The sequence below is a fragment of the Molothrus aeneus genome, chromosome 17 (assembly GCF_037042795.1).
Source record: "Molothrus aeneus isolate 106 chromosome 17, BPBGC_Maene_1.0, whole genome shotgun sequence".
NCBI lineage: Eukaryota > Metazoa > Chordata > Aves > Passeriformes > Icteridae > Molothrus > Molothrus aeneus.
The window spans coordinates 15,346,893-15,355,365 of NC_089662.1; the positions used below are offsets into that span (position 1 = coordinate 15,346,893).

The 8,473-nt window shown below is 39.1% G+C and overlaps 1 protein-coding gene across 1 annotated transcript in view; it reads right to left on the reverse strand.

Moving 5' to 3' along the window:
- NCOA3 (nuclear receptor coactivator 3) overlaps positions 1–7,946 on the reverse strand; it is a 56,844-nt gene extending 48,898 nt beyond the window's left edge. Inside the window, exons 1-2 of the mRNA XM_066561905.1 lie at positions 7,845–7,946; positions 897–936 (exon numbers count right to left, since the gene is read on the reverse strand). The gene's annotated coding sequence lies outside the window, so the exon portion shown is untranslated. The remainder of the gene's footprint in view (positions 1–896; positions 937–7,844) is intronic.
- Positions 7,947–8,473: the final 527 nt, after the last annotated feature.

Consider the following 8,473-nt stretch of genomic DNA (forward strand, 5'->3'; position numbering starts at 1 on the left):
CATGGCTTAGGAGCTATAATGTTTTGATGAGCACAGCTATCTGAAAAAACCCACAAATTCTTCTGTCCTTTGAAGAGATCATTCTCCAAAGGTTTGCCTTCAACTGTCGCCTTTCATTTTCTTTCATTTTGCTTTAACCCCACCTTACTCTAACTAAGCCAGCTCACCTATTTCAGGGCACCTGCTAAACTGCAGAACATAGAGGTTGAACTTGAGAGATTATTCCAAAGGAGGCGCTTCCTTTCTTGAGACCAAAATCCCACCGAATAGAATGTCCAGACAAGCTTTCAGTTTTGCTACTCTCCATCAACGGGTACAGAAGCTGACACATCAATCTAATAGAATATTGAAGGCTAAATTGCTTGCCCCAGAAGCTATGACCAAACCTCAAACAAACAATATCCATCAGTGATTTGCATTATATCTGCACTGAGCCCAGAACAGATTTAGCTAAGAAATCCCGTTTCATCATCAGTCTTTCAAAATAACATGAATACTTTGCTCAGAACAAAGTTATCGGTTACTTCAGGAAGAAGAAAACTCTAGTACTAGCGATAGAGAGAATTAAAAAAAAAAAAAAAGACAGATATATACGCACAAGGATACAGTGTGTCCCACATCTTAGGAGGAGCATCCTTTAATGGTCCAAGTATTCCCCAAAAGCCTAACAGTGTTAGATACCATGAAACACACCAAGGCCAGGTCATATCATGCATTTCCTCAAGTGAGGTGGAAGATAGCAAACTATATACCATCTTAACATGGAACATTAAAAAAAACACCTTTATTTTTCTAAGGGAATAGAAATTATTTTCTCCTTTTCTTAACTCCCTAAATATCAATAGTTTATGAGAATTGATGCAGAGAAAACAAAGGAGTTGTGACAGAAAACTTACCGAGCACAGTATTCGCTACAGCAGAAGCCAGTAGGAATGCCTAGAAAGAAAAAGCATATGAACATGTTTTAGCATGCTCTCAAACTCAACAATCTACTGTTCAGGAATTTCCTGGTTTAGAATGACTGAGTCTTCTAGCTGCTGGATATTCTGTGGCAGTCAGTTCTGTAGTTAAACTCTACACTATCTGAAAGTAGCCTTTTTTATTTTTAACCCTGCCATCTAATAATAAGGAGAATGACTGAAATGAGTGAAGAAGAAAACACTTTCCTCCTGTTGATTTCCCATGACACTTGTGGTTTTGTATAGACCTGCCTCGAAATGTAAGGCCAACACAAAAAAAAAGGGGGGAGAAATGCTGGAAATGCTGTGTCTTATTAAAAATACAGAGAAACATAGTCCATTTTACTCATTGATACTGCATATACCAGAAATACTTACATTCGAGAGGAAGGCATAGCATGATTGTATAACAATGTAGTATTTTCAATCTTCTAACCTTTTTCTTCACTGGCAACACTCTTTTGGTACACTACTTAGCACTGGTCTGTCATTTTGACAGAAGAATTAATTCAGATTTACTTTTTTTATTTTACTGAGTAGACGAAAATTGAACAAAGATCTATTGGCTACAGCACACCCTCTTCTTCTCTAGGTAAAGCACTAGGAATAAAGACCAAAGTATCACTGGAGCAAGGACAAGTCTCCTAAACGAAATGATAGGGATATATTCAGTCAGTCACCCTGAAAAGAAAGTTCTCTTAAGTCACCGTGGCTACTTCTTCGGTGACCACTCTGACTGGAATTACTACCTGTAGTTACTAAATCTACATTTGAGAAAAAGTCTCACTAAGACTTAGAAAAGCTTGGATGGATTAGAAATCCATCTCAAGCTTTAACTTTGTATCAAATTTGTAAAGTAAACTTATATAAGCTATCCAAAAGATATACAAAGCAATGGCAGTAATTTCTGTACTTTTAATCAGCAAGCAACCAATTAAAAAATACACAATTCACAATACAATCCTTACATAAGCTGGAAAAGATATTAAGGTTCATGTCAAGTTCAACATGCTCCACTTTTAACTGTAGTCATTAGCATTCTCATTAGCAGTAAATACGTGAGAAAGGATTACGAGCAGTCAGGAAGTCAGATGTTGAAATTTTTATATAATTATTTAAAAATAAAAGTAGCCCAACAAAGAGAGGTAACAAAAAAGGAAGCACAATGGCCCTGGCTTGGCTCGAGAGCTGTGGAAATGTACTATGCTGTCTTAAAAAGACAAAATTAACGTGCATTTAAAGGGTTCTGGTTTTGTATTTTCAATTAATACTAGTAAGACAAAAGCTTGTTGTGATGTTGATTACTCCCACCTCAGTATTTAAGGAAACAAAAACCTCAACCCAATATATGAAGGATTCTTTAGGCCCTACCCCAAAACAGCATAAGCCAACAATAAATATCTGTAGTGACAGAAAGACAAGACACATTCCAAGTACAGAGTCCTCTACATCTTGGGAGAAAGGTCAGGTAGGTTTTAATAAATAAGAGCAACTTACACGGAAAAGAGCTTTAAGGTAGACAAATGAGGCTGAACCTGTAGATCCCTTCAGTTTGATTTTCACCATTGTACCTCGAAATACAATAATTTTAAAAATAACCATTAAATAGTCTTTAACTCTTTTATGAGAGATGTGTTTCCTAATGTCTTTCTTCCTTTGCATATTAAAGATAGGATAATTAAGATTTTTAGCTTAGCAGCATACAGTCCTTACTGGAAAGGTTGGTCCAGAATTACCATTGGAAACAAGAAAAGATGTATTGTCACCTAGCAGTGATCATGTAGAAATAGGAACAGTTAACACACAGTAAAACAAGAAACTAAATTAATATAAGCAGTAGTTGATACTTAGCACGAGAGTGGTTTATGCACAGTCTCGCATATGAGAATTTATTTATTGACAACTGATTTTTAGCAAGCACTTGCTCACCAAATAGCTTGAAGTTCCAGTCAGAAAAAGATTCCTAACTGGAATTCCAGCAATAAAGGCATGCCTGCATGTTATTAAAGGAAACAGTGGAAAATTTCTCAGGCTGACATCCAGAATGTCCGTGATTCCTTTTCATATTTCTCTTCTTGCAACTTGCAAAGCAGATGCTAAACCAGACCCTAAAAGCTTTTTGGTTTTGGTGGTTTTTTGTTTGTTTTGTTTGTTTGTTTTTGATTGTTTGTTTGTTTGGGTTTTTTTTTTCCTTTTCTTTTGTGAAGTCTGGAAATTTCCACTGCTTTTAAAGGAGCTTTTTAAAAAGCTGTCCCAAATATACTGCTCAAACAACCTTCCACTTCTACCTAGACAGACTCTTTAGTTTAAAGCAAAAGTTTCATTGCTATAAAGCAGACCTAAGATGAGGGGGAATAAAAACAATTTACTCATCTACCAAAAGCATTGCTTGGCCAATCTAAAATATTATTATACTGTGTATTAATCTTGATAGAGGTCACTTGAGGTTCAGCTACGGAGAGATAGATGAGTAAGAGAAAACAAAGCAGGTGATAAAGCTACCTTGTAGCTGTACATTTGAACAGAAATTACAGTGGATGACAATGCAAGCTATTCTGTTCCTATTAAATGATCAACTAATGGCTGTCCTTCAACTTAGTCGAATTTGCACTCAACAATTTTCCATTGTTCCTGAATCCCACTCATCATCCATGCTACCTGCTTATTGTCTCTCACACAGCCAATACACATCTGCCAAGTTTGCTAGCATTAGTTCTATACCTCACCTCTACCAAACTTATTCATCAGCCTCGAACATACATCACCAAACATTAGGGGGTTCAATGGAAAACCTACAGTTGTAATACAAAAATCTTTGAAAGCTACTTCAGCCAGGGAAGATGGTTTTTTTTTAGTTTTCTGTGCACTGATTAGACAAACTGCCTTCCTAATTTTAAGGGGGGGGTCAAATGTACATCCTAGGTAAACAGGAGATGTTTGCTTTGCTCTATTTTAATCAAGTGAACAGTTTGCAAATAAAGTAGGCTTGCTTTTGTTGCCATTAGTGCCACCTTTGAATCTATGACTAGATAAATACTTGAAATACTGATTATGAGGGGATTCTTTCAATTACTACCTAAGAATGTTAAGCAATGTGCTGACATCTATTCTGGCCCATTGAGCCAGAAATCTCTACTCTGAACATCAAAAAGGCTACCACAGAAGATGAGACCAGGAGGGTACTATAACAAAAGATGCTGCTATGTCTGCTTTAGTTTGCAGCAGCAAAGATGGACTGAGCACAAAAAGAACTGCAAACCAAGTCATAATTCCCTATTTCCACCTACCCTCTCTAGTCTTTCTTTATGGGGAAAGAGAAAGTATTATAGGGAAAGATGTCTGAAAAGCCTATCCAGATCACTGGCAAAGACATTGCAAATTTTTGCTTGAAATAATTTCCTTAAGATGTTAGCTGCCAAGAATAGAAAACCGTTTTAAAGTTGTCATTGTTAATACAAGAAATTAATTGTTGAACCTTTACTAGTTCTTCCATAAGATTCAAAAAAACCAATGTATCATTTCCATATACTGATTGTTTATGTGCGTGCGCACACAAACACGTGAATGCTCCTTCTAGACATCTGTCTAAAAGGTTTTAGAAAAGGCTTATTTACATAGAATGCTACCCCCTCAGACACATGTAGCAGCAAAAAGCGAGTAGCAGAGTTTACCTTTTCCTGTGCCTTACTAGCCTCCAGAGAACGTGATGAAAAAACCCAGCAATGTTAAGATGCTCATATACTCTATAGGGCAATTGGCAAAGTGTTAGAACTACAAATTGAGTGCACAAAGCAAAACCAGATGAATGCTACCTTTGCTTTAGATTTATTTAGTTCTTTGGACCCACACAAGATGAACAGAGAACCCCTGACTGACTGTTCTAAACAATTGTTTCCCCAAAATACTGGAGAGAACACGTATTTCACTGGGGTTTTTTGCAAGTAAATTGTTCAGTTCTCTCTTTTACTTAACCCTTCAATTAAAACAAAAGTCACCCAACCCAATCCCAGTGACATTACCTGTTCAATGACTTTGGGATGTTTCAGTGAGGCAGGGCATTCTGTTATTAGACATACAGCACACAAAAGACTATATATCCTTCAAGAGATTGAAGGCCAGGTAATTTTGTTTCACTTTTCAAAAAACAGTTTTTTCATAACTGTAAATTTAAAAAGTCACCAATTAAGTATTATTAAAGTAACAGGATCCATCTGAAATATACCTCCCATTTATATGATGCAGAAAATACTTTGATGTACCTTCACTCAACTAAATGCAGTGTACAAAAATCACAGTGAGTGGAAACACATTCCATAGCAGATTTAAATCAGTAGCAGTTAAATTCTTTTACAATTGCCTCTTTCCTAATACACTACATCTAGAAACATCAACAGATTTAGTCAGGGGCGAAAGGGGGAAAAACAAATGAAAAAACTACATAGGCAGGCTGCTCCAGCATTCAGCTCAGATATCCTTGGCATAAAGGATTCTATTCCTCCCCTCCCACTCCCCTCCATGTTTTTAATTATTAAAACAAGTCAGAAGAATACTTAAGATATTTCTAAATACTGAAAAAGTATTTGAACATGAAATGCAGAAGATTCTGTACAGTACAGTCCTTTAAGATCACATTTTCAAGAGAGACTCATTTAAATGCAGGAGTTGAAGCAGCCTGTAGTGTCAGGCTCTAGTGTCTAATACCTTTTCACATGCTACAAACGGTTTAATTTTGCAGGCAAATATAGTCAAGACACTTTTTCTTTCTCAGAGTTCTTGAAAAATAAAAACACACCCCCCCCTTTTCTAGGAAACTGTACCACAGGTATTAATAATGAAGGTTTTGTGATTGTGATTTCTTGTCCATTATTAATTAAAAAAACCCCCACCATGATCAAAAGATAGGGTTTCATTGTAAAATAGATTTGCTTCTTCTTCCTCATCTGCATTTTTGTCTCAGCTGTATGTTAGGGTATACATCAGGGATACCATGAAAAAAAAAAAAGGTAACTAGGCAATGCAAAACTTCCAACTTAATAAATCCAAAGCCAGGATGAACAAGGGCCTCAAGGGAACAGTTAAAAGAAACACAAAGCCACAGACGAGCCCAAAATGCATGCAAGTAATATTCCAAATAAAATCAGACTGGCAATAACACACTGTAATCAGGAGAGGTACTTAAAGTGAGGCCGAATGCTGGGTTTATTTTGTCTATCACTTCCCACATCCCACAGCCTCTATCTTCACATGTCAGCAGTGAATCCATCAAATCCACTGGTATCGGTTAAAAAAACCAAACTGGTAGTAGTAACAGAGTTGAAGGAACAACAGTCAGTTTAACAGCAGTTAACAGTAAATGTAATTATTGCATGTTTTAATGCATAATCTTGTTTTAAAAACAAAAGTAACAAAACTGAAACAAAACAAAAAGCCCAACCCTCCCCCAAAAGCACCCAATTTTGTCTGTTTCTTCTAAACCCAAGCTTTAATTCTCTGGTTTTCACTCATATACTATTTGTTTCTATGAAGCTACATTTTATATTCAGAACATACAACTCTCTTTCATGTGAAGCAGAACATTTTAAGGTGGAAATATTCCATGAGAAAATATTTATTTTTACAATAGTGATGAAGCTTAAAAAAAAAGTTAAGCTTATTTTAAGAATCCATTTTAAATGTATTACAGACACCATATACTAGAAATTGCCATTCCTCACACATTCAGATTTCCTTTTGTTTTGACTTGTTATTTTAGTTAGACTCCAACATACTATTTTCTGTTAACTTCTGTCTAAAAGAGGAAGAAGATACTGAGGATTCAAATGAGTCTGAATATGAGCTGACAAATTGAGAAGCTTCGCTGTTAAAGGAAAACTTGACCGTGCTTAGGAGTAGGAGCAGAAACCACAAACAGAACCAACTTTAGAACCAAAGAAAGAGAATCGTGGGAATTATCTCAACCTCACGCTACATTCTAACTCATAATTACCCTATTTATATCCCAGAAACAGTAACACCTACAGTGGCATGCGACCCGAGCCGGGGCGGGGGGGTTTTGGGGGTAGGAATCTCATCTCCAATCCTCAATAACAGTTTCATTAGAGCTACGAGTCAGAAATGGATAAGACGCATGGAAATTAGCCTTTCAGTTCCAGTGTTTTTCATTCCTGTTCTTACTACCAGAGATAAGAAGGAGACAACAGAAGTCAGCTCTAAAACTTACCGAGGCTACAGGATGACCAGGAGAAGGCGGATATCAAGGTCTTTGGAACCGCCTCGGTACCAGATAAACCCAGATGAATGGTAGAGAGGGCCATTCTAAGCGAGGTATTTCACCCACACCCCGCCTCTGCTCAGACTGAGAAACCGTGGATCAGACGATTCTAAAGCCAGGTCCGCAGCGACCTCAGGTCTCTTTGTACTCCACGAGGAACCTCCACCCAAAATCACCACACTTAGATATGCATCACACAGCGACACGGGAAGCCTTCAGTCCACGCATCAATCCCCCGCCACTGCCCCAGGAATGCCCCTTCAAAACTCACTCACCAGTAAAGTTAGAATAGCTAGAAAGAGGTCAAGGCAGCCACACATTGCCCGGGGAATCCCCTCATCTCTGGGAATAGCCCTGGGAATACTCCTCACACACAACCCATTTACGCTCGCCTTCGTCCTCCCATCAGGGAGCCACGTTCATATTGAGGAGGGGGGCGAAATACAGAAAAGAGCCACCCCTCAAGGCTACCCCCAAGCCTCTCCCTTCCCCGGCAAGGGGCAGAGCTCCCTCCGCCATCCCAGTGCTACTGCAGCACTAGAAGCCAGGAAACGCGAATTAGAACTCCCCTCTCTCCAGTCGTTACTCACTCCCTCCCTCCGAACCCCACTCACCTGGGAAATGAGCCAAAGCTCAGCTACATCTCCATCTCCCCCACACTCAGCCCCGCACCGCCATTTTCCTCACTGCCTGGATTTAAATCGGGACCGACGCGGAGACACCAGGCGGCGTGAGGTATTGTGGGATCTGTAGTACTCAGACGGGAGCTCGTGGTACTTGTAGTCCGCGCCGGGATTGCTGCCGGAGCCGCAAGGCTCAGCCTGGTGCCAGCGCTCCGGTGTCGCCTCTGCATCGCCGCTGTCTCTGCAGTAGGGCGGGCTCAAACGGGGAGGAGGAAGCGCTCCCGGGGGAAGATGCCTGCGCCGTGCAGAAGCTGCCTTCCCGCGGCACTTGCTCCGTGCTCGTAGAGGTCACAAAATGCCGTATCTGTATCATTAGGCTCCTTGGGAGTAAAAAAAAAAAAACCACCTTAAAATAACGATTGAAAGAGAAATATTTACTCCCTTGGAGCCTGAAATTTTCTACTGCTGCACCAGACATATAGTTTTTCTTCTTTTTTAATTCATGGTCTATAGGGGGCCTAATTAGTGCTCCAGCTGGCACTATCTAATACTGAAATCGATTAACCACTGCAACGGTTACGCACATCCACAGTACCAGTTAAATTAGACAACCAAGAGTT